General features: G+C 41.8%; 2 protein-coding genes and 2 long non-coding RNA genes across 4 annotated transcripts in view; 2 read left to right on the forward strand and 2 right to left on the reverse strand.

Moving 5' to 3' along the window:
- The window catches only part of LOC127527872 (uncharacterized), a 330,327-nt gene that overhangs the window by 142,591 nt on the left and 171,196 nt on the right, over positions 1-16,540 (forward strand). The window lies entirely within an intron of this gene.
- The window catches only part of LOC114641543 (E3 ubiquitin/ISG15 ligase TRIM25-like), a 329,583-nt gene that overhangs the window by 81,877 nt on the left and 231,166 nt on the right, over positions 1-16,540 (reverse strand). The gene's annotated exons all lie outside the window — the stretch shown is intronic.
- The window catches only part of LOC114641515 (E3 ubiquitin-protein ligase TRIM16-like), a 118,753-nt gene that overhangs the window by 28,120 nt on the left and 74,093 nt on the right, over positions 1-16,540 (reverse strand). The window lies entirely within an intron of this gene.
- The window catches only part of LOC127527861 (uncharacterized), a 150,151-nt gene that overhangs the window by 7,930 nt on the left and 125,681 nt on the right, over positions 1-16,540 (forward strand). The window lies entirely within an intron of this gene.

The raw sequence follows: 16,540 nt of genomic DNA on the forward strand, positions 1-16,540 counted from the left end.
AGCGGCTTTCTGTCACATGTAGATAGTAAACAGAGACTCTGACGTCACATTCCGACTTTTATCACACTGTGCCCCCCGAATTTTTGCTGGTACTGCAACTCGCACACGAGTCGCGTTAATTTCTGAGAACCTGCTCAGAGGACGCGTCAAATGAACACTGGGAACGCGTGGCAGCCATGACGCGGGCGTGTACGCATTCTGAGCGTGAAGTATAAACGAGCCCTAAGATGTCTGTGCAGGTTTGGTGTTGACCCTGCTCTGCTCTGACGGATATTTTCATTTTACAAATTCTGCACTCAGCTTTGCAGTCTCTAATATCATTGAAATGCAGCCAGATGCTGGCTTTTTCGGTTTTCGCTAATTTCTTCACTTTTTCCCGACATATTTGCATTTCCATCCGACTCCCCGTCTCTCTGTCACTCTGTGTAGTGATGGGCCGCTCGATATTGAAGATTCGAAAATGTGTCGAGCTTTCAAAGCACCGCTTCGAGGCTTGTTTCAAATGCACCCATCACGTGATTGTAAGGCACGCTAGCGTAATGACGTCATTGATATCTGCGTAGTCAGCACTCGATTTGGTCACTCACTAGTCTGCTGAACTGCTTTGAATCAAAGCGTAAAAACACTTGTCCCCACTACAGAGGTAATGGATGCAGATGCGAGTTCAAACCCTAATTGGGGCTCGCGTATATTAAAAAAATTTGTGAAGTTAGACAGCTATATTTTGGTGTTGTGTTTTTTTGACAATAAATGGAACTTGTTTTTATTTAGCTTTTTGTGTTTTGTATCCCGCTCTCTCTCTCACTTGTGTATGGCCTATTTATATACAAGCCCCCAGTAAATCACGGCCTACCAAAAAGTCTAGGGATAATGTCAAAAAAACAACACACAAAATATGGAGAAAATAACACAAAACAAGCAAGGCAGGAGAACCACACTAACATAGCTGTCTAATTTCACAAAGTTTACAGCGAGATACAAACTATTTGCATTTATTAATTAGATGGCTAGCTTACAATTATATTTCAACCAAAAACCCAAACCATCCAACCCTAACTCTCCATACCTTGCTCTGTCCTTCTCCTCTCACACTCACTCTCTGAGACCTAAAACCCAAAGAAGCTTAATTTATAAACCTACACCACACTCATAACCCAGGTGAGTTAATTAATAAGCAACTTAAGTGGGAAATTAGGGCAGGACTCAATTAAGGTAAACCCCAAATTAGAGTATAAAAACCATAAGTCTAGAGTAGGACGTAACAAGCAGTTATGTAGTACTTGTCTGTAAGTTAACAAATATATTTTGGAGATATTATGAACGATTTACATGGGGCACCTTTTTCTTTGGTCTGGAATCGTGTCCACCTAGAATCTGTAACAAATTGATGAGCATATTTTGCTTAAGGTAGCACTTATTATAACAATCCAGAATCTACTCTACGCCATACCGATCATATCAGAAAGGCTAAGAAACGCTTCACTAAAGCCGACGTGGTCATTGCACCAGTATATGCGCAAGACACTCTCATTAAACGTTTATATTATTCAGTGATTCCCAGGGGGGTATTTTCCATACGTGGATTACTTGTTTAGCCGGATGTAATTATTGACGGTTTGACCTGATCCTGATCTGTCGGTTTTTCGAAACTCTTGCTGGAAGTGTTGTCATAGCAACACATCCTGATCCTCAGACCTGCTCGGAGCAGTTTGTTCTACGTAAACAAGGATTAGTTTACACATGTGATCAGTGACGATGCATGGAATTCATTCAGTCATGACTTCGCCGTTCATGAATGAGCGACCAATTGATATTGGTGCGCAAATTATAAGACGAGAATTTCATATAGAGAGGGGTTTGCGTGATCGGCAAGATCCTTTATTGCCCCTGGAGGAAATTCTGTACGAAAGATACCACTTTAGCCGAGGGGGAATATTGTACCTCAAAAATGTATTAGGACCTTATATTCGAAGTCAAACTAGGCAAAGTCGGGCTCTCACAACCACACAGACAGTAGGCATTGCTTTGAAGTTTTTTGCAAGCGGCACTTTTTTATATACTGTAGGCGATGTGGAAAATCTATCTAAAAGTGCAGTTTGCCAGACAATTCGTAAAGTCTGTTTGGCTCTGAAACATTTCCTTCAGGTTTTCATTGTGTTTCCTGGACACCTGCATGTGCAGACAACAAAAGAGGCGTTTCATGCCATTGCAGGTAGGTAATACACAGGCTAAAACACCCACAGTTCAATGAAGAATCTCACAATCAGCCTAACATTCTCATTACCAGGATTTCCAAATCTGATTGGGGCACATGGAACTGATCAGAGTGGAGTTTGATCAAACATTATTTGGAAAATGTACCTCTCCTCCTGATGAATTATCAGACAGTGTCTTCATCAAATATTTGACCTTCGTCAATATCTCGTTGGTCAGACACAGGTTCAAGGGATATGACATTCCCTGCAACTGACCCAACAAAAAAAGAGGGCTATATGGATCATACCTATGGCACACATTGAGGACAAATATATGCAATGACCATCCTTTACCTGAAATGAAGTGACCACTGCATCCTGCCACTGGTTCTGAGGAGGAGCTTCCCCCTGGAATGCCCTCAGAAACAGGGCGATGGGCATTTTGCTGGAGAGCCAACTCTTCTGCAGGGGTTAGGTCTGGACCGCGTGGACCTCCACCTGTTTTTTGCTTGTCTGCCTTCTTATTAGCTTTAAAATTAATGTTCTTTACATTATATATGATTCTTTATGTCATCAATTCTTTAAATAGTTATATACCAATATTTACCAGTTTGAAGTATATTCTTGTACTTCACTTTAACCTGTTCCCATGTTCTCCTTGTGCTCATGTTTGATCTGGAATTATGACATATTAAATAATAATTAATCTGACACATAGGAAATGAAACGCTGCATTCACTAAGTACAATAGATAGATAGATAGATAGATAGATAGATAGATAGATAGATAGATAGATAGATAGATAGATAGATAGATAGATAGATAGATAGATAGATAGATAGATAGATAGATAGATAGATAGATAGATAGATAGATAGATACTTTATTAATCCCAGAGGGAAATTCACATACTCCAGCAGCAAAAAATATTAAATTAAAGAGTAATAAAAAATGCAGGTAAAAAACAGACAATAACTTGAATAATGTTCAACGTTTACCCCCTCTGGTGGAATTGAAGAGTCGCATAGTTTGGGGGAGTTATGATCTTCTCAGTCTGTCAGTGGAGCAGGACAGTGACAGCAGCCTGTCGCTGAAACTGCTCCTCTGTCTGGAGATGACACTGTTTAATGGATGTAGTGGATTCTCCATAATTGATAGGAGCCTGCTGAGTGCCCGTTGCTCTGCTACGGATGTCAAACCGTCCAGCTCTATGCCAACAATAGAGCCTGCCTTCCTCACCAGTTTGTCCAATGTACACGCATTTAATTTGTCAGTCACTTTTTGCCAGCCATCTTTTCTGGTTTGGGCTGCTTTTGCAGTGTTACCCCTTGTGCATATTAAATCTTGAAATTCTTCATGTCCTTCGAATGAAAGGTCTTGCGCCGTGTGAGTGAAAAAAATGTGCCAGTTCGTTCGTCATTTTGTTACAGCCTATCAAAGACTTGCTGATCATGTTTTCTAGACTCAATATATATGGGCTTTTCACTCAGCGTGAGCACGCGCATTCATCTCGGATGATTAGATCCAGCTAGACTAATCTAATACACGGCTGCGTTTGAAAAACCGACTTATCCCGGATGAGTTTCATTGGCATTAACTCATCCAAGATGAGACATCTGATCTCGGATGATTTAAGCGACGTACGGAAAATACCCCCCTGCAGTTACAGGACTGACAGCAACAACTGTAAAGAGAATCGTAACGATTAATGCCTCATAAACATCAGATCATTAGATTTTTAATTAATTAAGCCTCCCTTTTAAACATTGCCTCTTTCATTATACGTCATTGCATTGCACCACTTAAACGAACGCCTTGTTGTCTCGAACAAGAAATGCTCTGCGATATCCAGAACTATAAAACAAATGGACACTCAGAGCAGAGAGAAATCGGAAACATGACGGTGGATTTTCTGTCTCTTTTGCTGCTGTACCTCTCCACTGACACAACACCCGATCGAGCGGAAAATCACCACGGAGCGCCACATCTGATTACAAATAAATTCGTTTAATGATTTTTATTAAGATAAAATGGGGTTCAGAATCTCAACACAGTGGAGCAAACTAACAAGCACAGCACTGCAATTTTTTTAAATGGTGAGCACCCCAGTTTACTTTGGGATCAGGGTTATTTATTTATTTATTTATTTATTTACTCATGCATTGGACAAAAAGGAATGGCTGGCCTTCTGTTAATGTACAACACACTCCTGCACATACACTGCGAAGTATGAAGAATTTAATTAAAAAGAGAATGCCATATTAACTTTCCCTCACTCAGCACGCATTTTAATCTGAATCTTCCCCTGTGGACTGACAGACAGACTTTTCCACCAATCAGCATTTTCCTTTTGCTTTGCCAAGGTGCCCACCCTTTCTGTACACTTTGACTTGTCGTCACCCTTCTGATTGTGAGCGCGTCACCTCTAATTTTGTGCATCACCTCGTTTGATTGCGTAAGTAATCTTTTTTTAATTGTGCGGGTCACACCTTTAAATGTTTTGTCACTAATGAAGCAGCTCCAAATTAAACGCATGTCTGTTAATAGCAATAGTGGGTCACCAGCACTTGATCATTATTATTATTATATTATTATTATGGCTTAGTATTTAAAACTGGGACATACCAAAATGAACAGGAATAAAACATTAAGATCTTCAAAACTGATCAAGAATATGCCAGGTCTCCAAATGATGCCCTTTACAATCATTACTATGAACATGGAGAGTAGGCTAATAAGATCTTAGCTCAACAAACCCATAAGAAGAAGATATGCAATACAGTTACAGAAATTACCAATGCAACTAGAGATAAAATCATGGAGCATAAAAATATAACTAACACATTTAGGGTGTACAATAAGTCTTTATATTCTACTCAGTTTAAAGAAGACGACAGCAACAGACCTCTAGATCTCACTCCTTTGAGGACATGGTCAAATTTATATATCAGTGGTGATGCCTGGTTACATTATGATTAAGGTTAGGGTTGGCGGAGTGTTTTCTGACTTGAATCATTTAAATCAAGTGACAAAAACCTGCAATCCAATTGGCTGTCAAGTGGAGCGACTGAATTGTGGAGCTGCGGCGGTCTGCAGTTAGACTCATCATGAAACACAATCTAAAGAATTTTTTTATGCAATACAAATAAAACAGCTTCACACTCAGTGCAGAGGAAAAACCTCTGATACACTAAGAAATACTGGATGCTGTAAATTCATTCCAAAGTGGAAAAACAGCAGGCCCTGATGGCTAACCAATGGAATTTTAAAAAGACATTTTGAACTAAGTTAACTGTAATATTACTAGAAACGTTTATAGAAACTGAAGACAGCAAAATTCTTCCTCAAATTTCTCGCCAAACATTAATTACCCATTTTCTAAACAAAAATAAGAAGTTGTTACAATCCATCCATCCATTATCCAACCCGCTATATGCTAACTACAGGGTCACGGGGGTCTGCTGGATCCAATCCCAGCCAACACAGGGCACAAGGCAGGGAACAAACCCCTGGCAGGACACCAGCACACCTCAAACTTGTTACAAGCTGCATCATACAGACCAATTTCATGTCTGAATAATGATGTTAAGATACTCTCCAAAGACTTAGCTAAAAGGACTGAGAAAGTGCTTCCTTCTGTAATGTCACAAGACAAAACTGTATTTATTAAAGGCATATGCTTAGTTTCAAAACTTTGGTGTCTGTTTAATGTAATATACTCACCCATAAAATCTAACACACCTGAGATCTTATTATCTTTGAATGCAGAAAAAGACTTTGACAGAGTTGAATAGGACTTTATATTCAACACATTACATAAAGGTGTGTTTTCCCTGTATATATCTGCATGGATAAAAATGCTTTCCACCAGTCCAGAAGTTTCAGTTGGTACTAACAACATGGTTTCAAACTACTTCAAACTAGGATGTGGTACTTGACAAGGGTGCCCTCTATCACCATTGCTTTTTGCATTAGTTATCAAGCCACTGGTTAATCATTTTCAAAGTGCATCAGGCGTAAAGTGGATTACTAGAGAAGGACTTGAACAGAAAGTATCACAAGATGATGTTTTACTGTATACTATATCAGATGCACAATACAACTTTACCAGTTATCCTTAATGCACTAGCAAAATTTCAAAAGACATTAATTTGAATATAAGTGTGCTTTTTCCAGTGAACTCTCTAGCATACCATACAAGACTGGATATCTTCATATTTTCTCAGAGCAGTTTAAATATCTTAGAGAAAACATCACAAGTTAATATATCTATGTCATCACATTTCTTGTAATAGCAATGAAAAAAATCAAACAAGATTTGAATAGATGGTCTACATACCATCTCACATCAGCAGGGAGAATCAATACTGTCAAGATGAACATCCCAAGCTTCTTTTTCTATTTCAGAACATCCCTACATACATTAACAAATCATTCTTTTAGAAGCTAGACTCATATAACCTAATTTATCTGGAATTACAGATGGCCACACATTCAAAACCTCATGCAGAAGGTGGCATGGCACTACCTAACTTTCAATTTTATTACTGGGTGACAAATGTACAAGCTATAAAGACCTAGAAATTGACACAAATTGAATATACACAAAGCCTGGACTGCAACTGAATTCAAATCCTACAGTACTTCTTTATATGCTCTGCTTTTTGCTCCAGTAAATACAAATTATCATGAATATACCAATAATCCAGTCTTCAATCAATCACTCAGAACATACAACCAATGCAGGACACACTTCAAGGCAGAAAAGATGTTACCTCTTGCTCTTCTCCATGATAATCATTTTTACAACGTTCTCAAGCCTACAAAGTAATCTTTCGAAAATGTCCGGGATTAAACCACTTAGAGAACTGTATATAGATGTTTCTTTGCATCTTATGAACAATTAACAATTCAAATGTAACTTTCCAGCAACATGATTTTCCTCTTCTTTCAAATCAGAAATTTTTTGATAAAGAACCTGTCCAATTTCCCTGACCTTCCACCCATTTTAGAAGAAATGTTGACCAGTCTTATATAAATATATGAAAACATCTCAAAGTCTCTGCCTTTCTAAGATCCTAGGGTGCAGTGAGAAAAGGACCTTTCAAATAATATTTCAGAAAAAGAGTGGCAGGCAGCCATGCATAGAATACACTCCAGCTTCTTATATTCAAAGCACTCAATCATTCAACTTATCTCATTTGAAATTGTACAAAATGTATCCAGGCCAAGATCCAATCTGTGAATGTTGCAGTGTCACTCCAGCCTCACTGGCCATGTGTTATAGAAGTGCATCAAATGAACAACATTTTGGACAAAGATCTTTGAATGGCTCTCACACAGTGCTGCAGTCACAATCACGTGTAACCCATTAACAGGTGTGTTTGGTGGGCTCCCAGAGAGGCCTAAAGTGGAGAAGGACAAATTGACTGTAATCGCTGACACCACACTACGAGCTCGTTGACTTGTCCTGATTAACTGGAGGAATCCCAGCCCACCTTTCATACGTCATTGGGTCAGTGATGTTCTACACTCTTTGAAACTGGAAAAAGTCAAAGTCTTGCTTAGATGATCTGTTCAAAACGTTTTAAAAATACGGCAAGATTTAATTAATAAAACTTTAGAATAAGCATTCATATTGGGGGGGGGGGGGGCACTTAGTACTTATTTATTTATTTATTTATTTATGTATGTATGTATGTATGTATGCATTTATTTATTTTCCCCAACTATTTTTGCCCTGTTCTCTGCTTTCCTCTCTTTCTCTCTTCTGGGTGTTTAATTCTGTTTTGCTTGGTTTTGACTTTTTTTCTGCTTTCAGATTTTTTTTCATTATTTTCTAGTTCAATTAAAGGGCATTTGTTGTATAAGTTTGACTTGATTGGGCGCATTGTTATTTTCTTCAGATAAAATTCAAAAAGTAAAAAAAAAGACAATTAAGGAATATTGTGCCCACTGATCCAAATTAAATCATCACCTTCAGTTTGAGTTACCGTTGGGGGAGTTAAGTCCCCTTTAAGCTGTGAATGGAATGTCAGAGGACATCAGGGTGATGCTGTCTGAATCTCTAAAATAAAATATGGGATACCATCAACAGTGAAATACCATGGAGGACACCACACAACGTCTTCTCTAACTCTCCCTTCTCGTGTCCCTACACATCATCACCAGTGAAGCTCAGCTGCTCTTCAAGTTCTCATTTATTTCTCCCCTCTTTGATATGAAGTGTTGCCTTCATGTTCCACTCACATTCATCTCCTCCATCGCCTACCTCGTCTCCTTCAGTGTCTTCTCTCTCTGCTCAAGTCTCCTCTTGATGTCACTCAGTGTCTGTTTCTGTTTGGACACACAAGAGGACACGCGTGGTCAGAATTTCACGTTCACTTTGTGATTTCTTTTTCTTTTTTTGAGTCCTGACATTTGTACAACACATTTGTTTGACATTTCAAAACATGTCATACTTCTGTCACACTCAGACATAGTAGGAGAAACACTGAGATTTGATTCAACAAATATGAAAAACAAATAAGATTAGAAGAAAGATTTAATTTTACTGATTCAAGATGGAATTTGGAGTTAAAGAGTGAATCAAACAAAGAAGACTAATTGAAGACACAGTGGAGTGTGAGTTAGTTTTTGATATTTAGAACATAACACATCGACAAACTGGGAAATCAGAACTTAACATATAAAAAAACAAAACTGGACAATGTAGGTGAAGAAAAACCTGAAAACGCAGGAGGACTTAAACACGTAATGTCTGTAATGATAGGGCCTGCAAGGTCATTTGATATCCTGAGTCAGACTTGTGAGGACATGGAGATGTTTTTGTCATTTTTAGGTGTCAAGGAAGAGATCTGACTCTACAAAGATGCAAATAATTCTGATAAATTCAGTAAGAAGGTAAACTAAAAGGAATTGAAAATGATATTTTTATATGTTACTTACCCAATGTGTTTTTTTTTATGAAAAAAGAAATTTTTTTTTAAGAAAACGTTTATTAAATTTTTGTTTTTGATTTCTCCAGAGCCTTCAAGACCACCCAGCCATCCCTGTAAAGGGGTCAGCTCAGAGATCTGCAGGTGGGTGAGCCTGTGGTGTCCTGATGATGGGCTATCTGTCAGGCATAGCGCAGTTTGGGAGACTCAAGGACTGTGTGAGCAACACTGGAGCAACGCAAATGAACAACTAAACACACATACTGAGCATGTGGCAGCACTTCAGACTGAATCTCTTCACTATTCACTATTCAAGGAGTGGATGTAGAGGTGGTCTACTCCTACGAGTACTTGGGGGTCCACATCAATGACAGCTTGGGTTACTCTTGGAACACAAAGAAATTATAGAAGAAAGAGCAGAGCAGGTTTGTCTTCCTCAGGAGACTGTGTTCCTTTAATGTGAGGATTGATATCCTTCACATCTTCTACAACAGATAGCAACATTGCTGATAATGGACACCCCTCTCTGACTCAATGCTGAAAAGTGAAATACACAAATTAATTTTACTTATAGAAACTAAGACTTCTCAACTACAGTGTAATAGCATAATCAGCAGAGACAGATTGAGACCAAACTCAGATTTGCACAATAAACTTCACAGATGTCCCCAGTCTAGATAGATAGATAGATAGATAGATAGATAGATAGATAGATAGATAGATAGACAGACAGACAGACAGACAGACAGACAGACAGACAGACAGACAGACAGATAGATAGATAGATAGATAGATAGATAGATAGATAGATAGATAGATAGATAGATAGATAGATAGATAGATAGATAGATACTTTATTAATCCCAATGGGAAATTCACAATGGGACATTCACTCTGCTCTGGGAAGAGCTTATACTGTATTGAAAAATAATAAAAAATTCTGGAAACTCAGATACTGCAGAGGGATAAATTAAATTTAAATATCTACCAAACATGAAATATAGATGTGGGGAGCTCTCTGTGTCACCTTCCAGCTTGTAAAGTCAGAACAATGAAGAGATCTGCTCCGTTTCTTGCTGAAGATCACAAATCAGCTTTCATTTTCTTTTGTCTGTTGACCAGACATGGTGATAGACGATTCATCAACAACTGACCCAAACACACTTGCTGCAATAAAGAATCCATCCATTCATTCATCTATCCATTTTTGCAAAACGTTTATCTAGGGCAAAGTCAACTGGGCAATTGGAGGCCCATCCTAGCAAACACTGGACACAAGGCAGAGACAACACCTGGACATTGCAGCAGTCAGTCACAAAGGAAACACACACATTAGAACAATCGAGATGACAACTGACCATTCAGCACAATAAAGCTCGCCAGTCCAATCCACTAAATTCTTCTAAAATAACATCAAGTCGAGTTTTGAAAGTCCCTAAAGTTCTACTTGCCCAAGCCTGTCTGCTGTTCATGTCCATCCGTGATGATTGTGGATTCTTGATTATATGTCAATCCACCTGCAAAGTTAACCAGCTTGTTACTTATATTCCTATCGAAATCACTGATATATATTAAAAATAGCAGCGGCCCTAGCACTGCCCCCTGCTTGTCACCACTCTTAACATCGGCCAATTCTGTTGAGGTTCCTCGCACCATCACCCTCTGCTTCCTGGGTCTGAGCTAATTCTACACCCATCAACACACATCACCCTGATCTCCAACTTCTTTTAATTTGATGCTTCGTCATAGAATTCCAGCCTGTTAGTAAAACACGACCTTCCTCTTCTGACCCCATGCTGTCTGTTCAGTAAAACTCCTGTCCTTGCCATGTGCTGCTCAATCTTATCCTTAATAATTCCTTCCATTAATTTCCTCTGATTCACATTAAGCTTACTGGCCTATGGTTAATTAGAGTTGCCCGGTCACCTATTTTATATGGTGGGAAATTATCTGCCATTTTCCAGTCCTTCAGAATTTCATCGGTGCAATGTGACTTTCTAAAAATATGTGTCATTACTTTATATCTCTACTCAGTAACTTTCTTAAGAATTTGAGGGTAAACAACATCTGGTCCTGGTGATTTGTTTGATTTCAGCCCATTTAATCTCAGCAGCTCTTCTCCCTCTACAATTTCCAAAATCCCTCAGTACCTCCTTAGTAGTCCAGTTTATCACTGGGAGGTTATCTGTTTCCTCACATGTGACAACCTCAGAAAAATGTTTATTTACAGCATTCGCTATTTCACTATCTCTGTTTTCTTAATTCTCCTTTACTATTTGTGATGCACTTCACCTCCTACTTGAATGTGACTTAGTCATTTGTGTTATACTTTGCAGCTTCTTTTTTAACTCTTTTTTAACCGACTGTGAAGTTTTTTTAAATGTCTTGCCATTTCCAAATTTCTACTAATTACTAGTAATTCCAAACTTCAGTTATATGTAAAACATTTTTAAACCTGTTCTACTGTTCCCTGACTGTCTCCACACTTGTATACACACCCCCCCACACACACACACACATGCACACCCACACACACAGACACCCAATAGTTCTAATTTAGCAGTTCAACTAATCTGAATATCTTTGGATTGTTGGGAGGACACTGGAGTACCTGGAGGACACAAAGCTCAGTAAAAAGAAATAAAACATATTCATAACATAAGGACAACTGAAGATGTAAATATACAAGTTTATAAAGACAAAGAACATTCACAAACAACACAACACATAGATTTGTGTTATCTTAGTTGGTTCTGTTTCTTGTACTGACAGACAAAGCCACATAACTGGTGTGGTTTTACAGAAGGTTAGATGATTCAGTTCTGACCTACTTATCGAGTTTCTAGAGACAGCGCTGTCATGTCAGCTTGGTTTTGCTTGCAGATTTCCTGCACTCACTTGCACTTCCTCTGTGTGTGTGTGCATGTGTGTGTGTGTGTGTGTGTGTGTGTGTGTGTGTGTGTGTGTGTGTGTGTGTGTGTGTGTGTGAGACACTGTTCTAAATTGATCCAACCCGCTTTAGTTTTCTTACTGAATTTATGATGAGACCCTCACAACAGCTCCAGCCTTCTCCTTCACACAGTTATGGGGATATCAACTTCCAGAATTCACCCCCTCCGAGCAGGTGAACACCTGACTTGTTTTATGGTCATTCAGGTGGAGGTGATGCTTTGTCCAGACTGTTGTATCCATGGAGAGCTTCCTCTGGCACACCTGAAGAACATTCAGTTTGCTTTGTCTTTCTGCTAACAGATTCTTTTCTCTCTCTTGGCCTTTTCTCTTTGTGGTTGTGGTTTCTTCTGCAGTTTAAAGTCTTGGAGGTTTCATACTTACTGGTTTTCTTTTCCTGGCAAAGAAAAATTACAATTACTGCCTATATTGTGATCAAGTAATTTCCTTTTCCAGTAATTCTACAGAGACGTTGTATATGTGGGGTCTCTCTTACTTGTGCAACTTGTTTTCCTTTACCAGGCAGGACTGAGTGAGCCACCCAAGTCCAACTCTGTTACAGGTGGTCTTCAGTTCTTACAGTCTGGCACTACGTTACCTTTTGGAGTTGAAGAGATCACTTATCCTTTGTGATGGCCACAATAAGGGTCTTACTACAGGCAGAAGCTAATCCAGGGGCAGATATCAGAGTTCTAGTGCCTCAAAAGGGTTATAAAGGAAGGAGTGGACTTTCCTCCTCCTCAAGCCGCCACTTTATTGTGGGGGAGGGGTTTGCATGTCCCTATGATCCTAGGAACCCTGTTGTCGGGGGCTTTATACCCCAGGTAGGGCCACAGAAGGCAAACTGGTTCTATGTGAGGGACAAGATAAAGAGCAGTTCAGAAAACCTCCTATGACAAAGATAAACTTTGGATGGCATTTTCCCTCACCTGGATGTCGGACACTGAGGCCCCCATCTGGAGCCAGGCCTGGAGGTGGAGCTCAATGGTGAGCACCTGGTGGCCGGGCCTGCACCCATGGGGCTCGGCCAAGCACAGCCCGAAGAGGCAACGTGGGTCCCTCTTCCCGTGGGCTCACCATCTGTAGGAAGGGCCAAGGATATCGGGTGCAGTGTGAGTTTGGTGGTGGCCGAAGGTGGGGACTTTGGCGGTCCGATCCTCGGCTACAGAATCTGGTGCTTGCGACATGTAATGTCACCTCTCTGAAGGGGAAGGAGCCTGAGTTAGTGCGCGAGCTAGATATAGTCGGGTTCACCTCGATGCACGGCATGGATTCTGAAACCAATCTCCTTGAGGGGGGCTGGACTCTCTACCACTCTGGCGTTGCCCCCAGTGAGAGGTGCCGAGTGGGTGTGGGCATACTTATTGCCCCCCGACTTGGAGCCTTTTTAATTGGGGTTTACCCCAGTAGTCGAGAGGGTAGCCTCCCTCTGCCTTCGGGTGGGGGAGGGATGGGTCCTAACTGTTGTTTTCGTGTATGTGCTGAACAGCAGTCTGGGATACCCACTCTTTTTGGAGTCCCTGGAGGGGGTGCTAGAGGGCGCACCTCCCACCAGTACACCCTAGGCCTCAGTTCGATGATCGACTTCATGGTCGTGTTGTCGGACTTGCGACCACATGTCTTGGACACTCAGGTGAAGAGGTGGTGGGGGCTGTGAACTGATCACCACCTGGTGGTGAGTTGGCTTCAATGGTGGGGGAGGATGCCGGTCAGGCCTGGTAGGCCCAAATGTATTGTGAAGGTCTGCTGGGAACGTCTGGCAAGTCCCCTGTCAGAAGTAACTTCAACTCCCAGAACTTTGACTAAATCCCGAGGGAGGTGGGGGACATTGAGTTCAAATGGGCCATGTTCCATGCCTCTGTTGATGAGGCAGCTGACCGGAGCTGTGGCCGTAAGGTGGTCAGTGCCTGTCATGAGGGATGCCGTTAAGCTGAAGAAGGAGTCCTACAGGATCTGTTGTCCTGTGGGACTCCAAAGACGGCTAACAGGTACTGGCAGGCCAAGTGGAATGCGGCTTCGGTGGTTGCTGAGGCAAAATCTTGGGCGTGGGAGGAGTTTGGGGAGGCCATGGAGAATGACTTCCGAATGACTTCTAGGAGATTCTGGTCCACCATCCGGCGTCTCAAAAGGGGGAAGCAGTGCAGTGTCAACACTGTATATGGTGGGCATGGTGCACTGCTGACCTCGACTCGGGACGTTGTGGATCAGTGGGGGGAGTACTCTAAAGACCTCCTCAATCCCAATAACATGCCTTACAATGAGGAAGCAGAGCCTGGGGACACAGAGGTTGGCTCCCCCATCTCTGGGACTGAGCTCACCGAGGTGGTCAGAAAACTCCTTGGTAGCAGGGCCCTGGGGGTGGATGAGATACGCCCAGAGTTCCTCAAGGCTCTGGATGTTGTAAGGCTGTCTTGGTTGACATTCCTCTGCAACATCGCATGGACATCGGGGACAGTGCCTCTGGATTGGCAGACCAGGGTGGTAGTCCCCCTCTTTAAGAAGGGGGACCAGACGGTGTGTTCCAACTACAGAGGGATCACACTCCTCAGCCTCTTTGGAAAAGTCTATTTGGGGTTCCTGGAGAGGAGGGTCCATCAGATAGTTGAACCTCAAATTCAGGAGGAATAGTGTGGTTTTCGTCCTAGTTGCAGAACAGTGGACCAGTTCTACACCCTTGGCAGGGTCCTGGAGGGTGCATGGGAGTTTGCCCAACCAGTCTACATGTGTTTTGTGGGCTTGGAAAAGGCATTTGACTGTGTCCCTCTGGGAATCCTGTTGGGGGGTGGGGGCTCCTGGAGTATGGGGAACCGGACCTCCTAATAAGGGCTATTTGGTCCCAGTACAACCGGTGTCAAAGCTTGGTCCACATTGCCAGTAGTAAGTCGAACCCGTTTCCATTGAGAGTTGGACTCCGCCAGGGCTACCCTTTGTCTTTTATTCTGTTCCTAACTTTTATGGACAGAAGTTCTAGGCACAGCCAGGGTGTTGAGCGGGTTCGGTTCGGTGGATTTTGGTGACTGCTTTTTTCAGATGATGTTATCCTGTTTGCTTCATCAGGCAGTCATCTTCATCTCTCTCTGGATCGGTTCGCAGCTGAGTGTGAAGCGGCTGGGATGGGAATCAGCACCTACAAATCTGAGACCATGGTCCTCAGCCGGAAAAGGGTGGAGTGCCCTCACAGGGTTGGGAGCGAGATCCTGCCCCAAGTGGAGGAGTTCAAGTAACTTGGGGTCTTGTTCATGAGTGAGGAAAGAATGGAGCGTGAGATCGACAGGCGGATCGGTGCGGCGTCTGCAGTGATGTGGGCTCTGCATTGCTCTGTCGTGGTGAAAAAGGAGTTGAGTTGAAAGGCAAATTTCTCAATTTGCCAGTCGATCTACGTTCCTTCCCTCACCTATGGTCATGAGCTGTGGTTAGTGACCGAAAGAACAAGTTTACGAATACAAGTGGCTGAAATGAGTTTCCTCCGCAGGGTGTCTGGGCTTTCCCTTAAAGATAGGGTGAGAAGCTTGGTTATCCGGGAGGGACTTAGTGTAGAGCTACTGCTCCTCCACATCAAGAGGAGTCAGATGACGTGGCTCGGGCATCTGATCAAGTTGCCTCCTGGACGCCTCCCTGGTGACAGAACTGACATCTGAGCTGAAGTTATGAGTCAATAAAAGAGGGGCAGGCAGTGGCAGCTTAAGAAAATAAGCTTTTGACTAAGTAATGTCATCCTGTCCTACAAGTGGATATCTGTCTTCAGAATCATATAAGGAATTGATTGAGCCAAACAGTAGAAAACATAAATAGATAAAGAATTAGTTGCCGATAGTGGCGGTACGGTGGCGCAGTGGTAGCACTGCTGTCTCGCAGTTAGGAGACCCGGGTTCACTTCCCGGGTCCTCACTGCGTGGAGTTTGCATGTTCTCCCCGTGTCTGCGTGGGTGTGCTCTGGTTTCTTCCCACAGTCCAAAGACATGCAGGTTAGGTGGATTGGCGATTCTAAATTGGCCCTAGTGTGCGCTTTGTGTTTGTGAGTGTCCTGTGGTGGGTTGGCACCCTGCCCAAGATTGGTTCCTGCCTTGTTGGCTCCAGCAGACCCCTGTGTTCGGATTCAGCGGGTTGGAAAATGGATGGATAGTTGCCGATATTAGTGACATGATTCATAGTAAATTGAACAATATCAGGCCACATCATAGACTTCATTGTTGTTTAACAGGTTGATTACTAAATATTTGTTCACCTGTGAACCGAGCCTTTTAAAATTTCAATGAGGACTCAGACACATCACTGTCTTCTTACTGAGACCTGGCAGAGCCAATGTGACCCTATACCTTTATTTGAAGAAGCACCAAATGGTGCACTAAAGTTAAGTGTCGTTTATCTGAACTTACTGTACATTGTGTTTGTGTGGTAGTGATGGGTAATTTTTAAAATTGGCTTAGATGATCAGACTTGCACTTCTAGTAAGTTAT

This window comes from Erpetoichthys calabaricus, chromosome 5, assembly GCF_900747795.2.
Source record: "Erpetoichthys calabaricus chromosome 5, fErpCal1.3, whole genome shotgun sequence".
Lineage (NCBI taxonomy): Eukaryota > Metazoa > Chordata > Cladistia > Polypteriformes > Polypteridae > Erpetoichthys > Erpetoichthys calabaricus.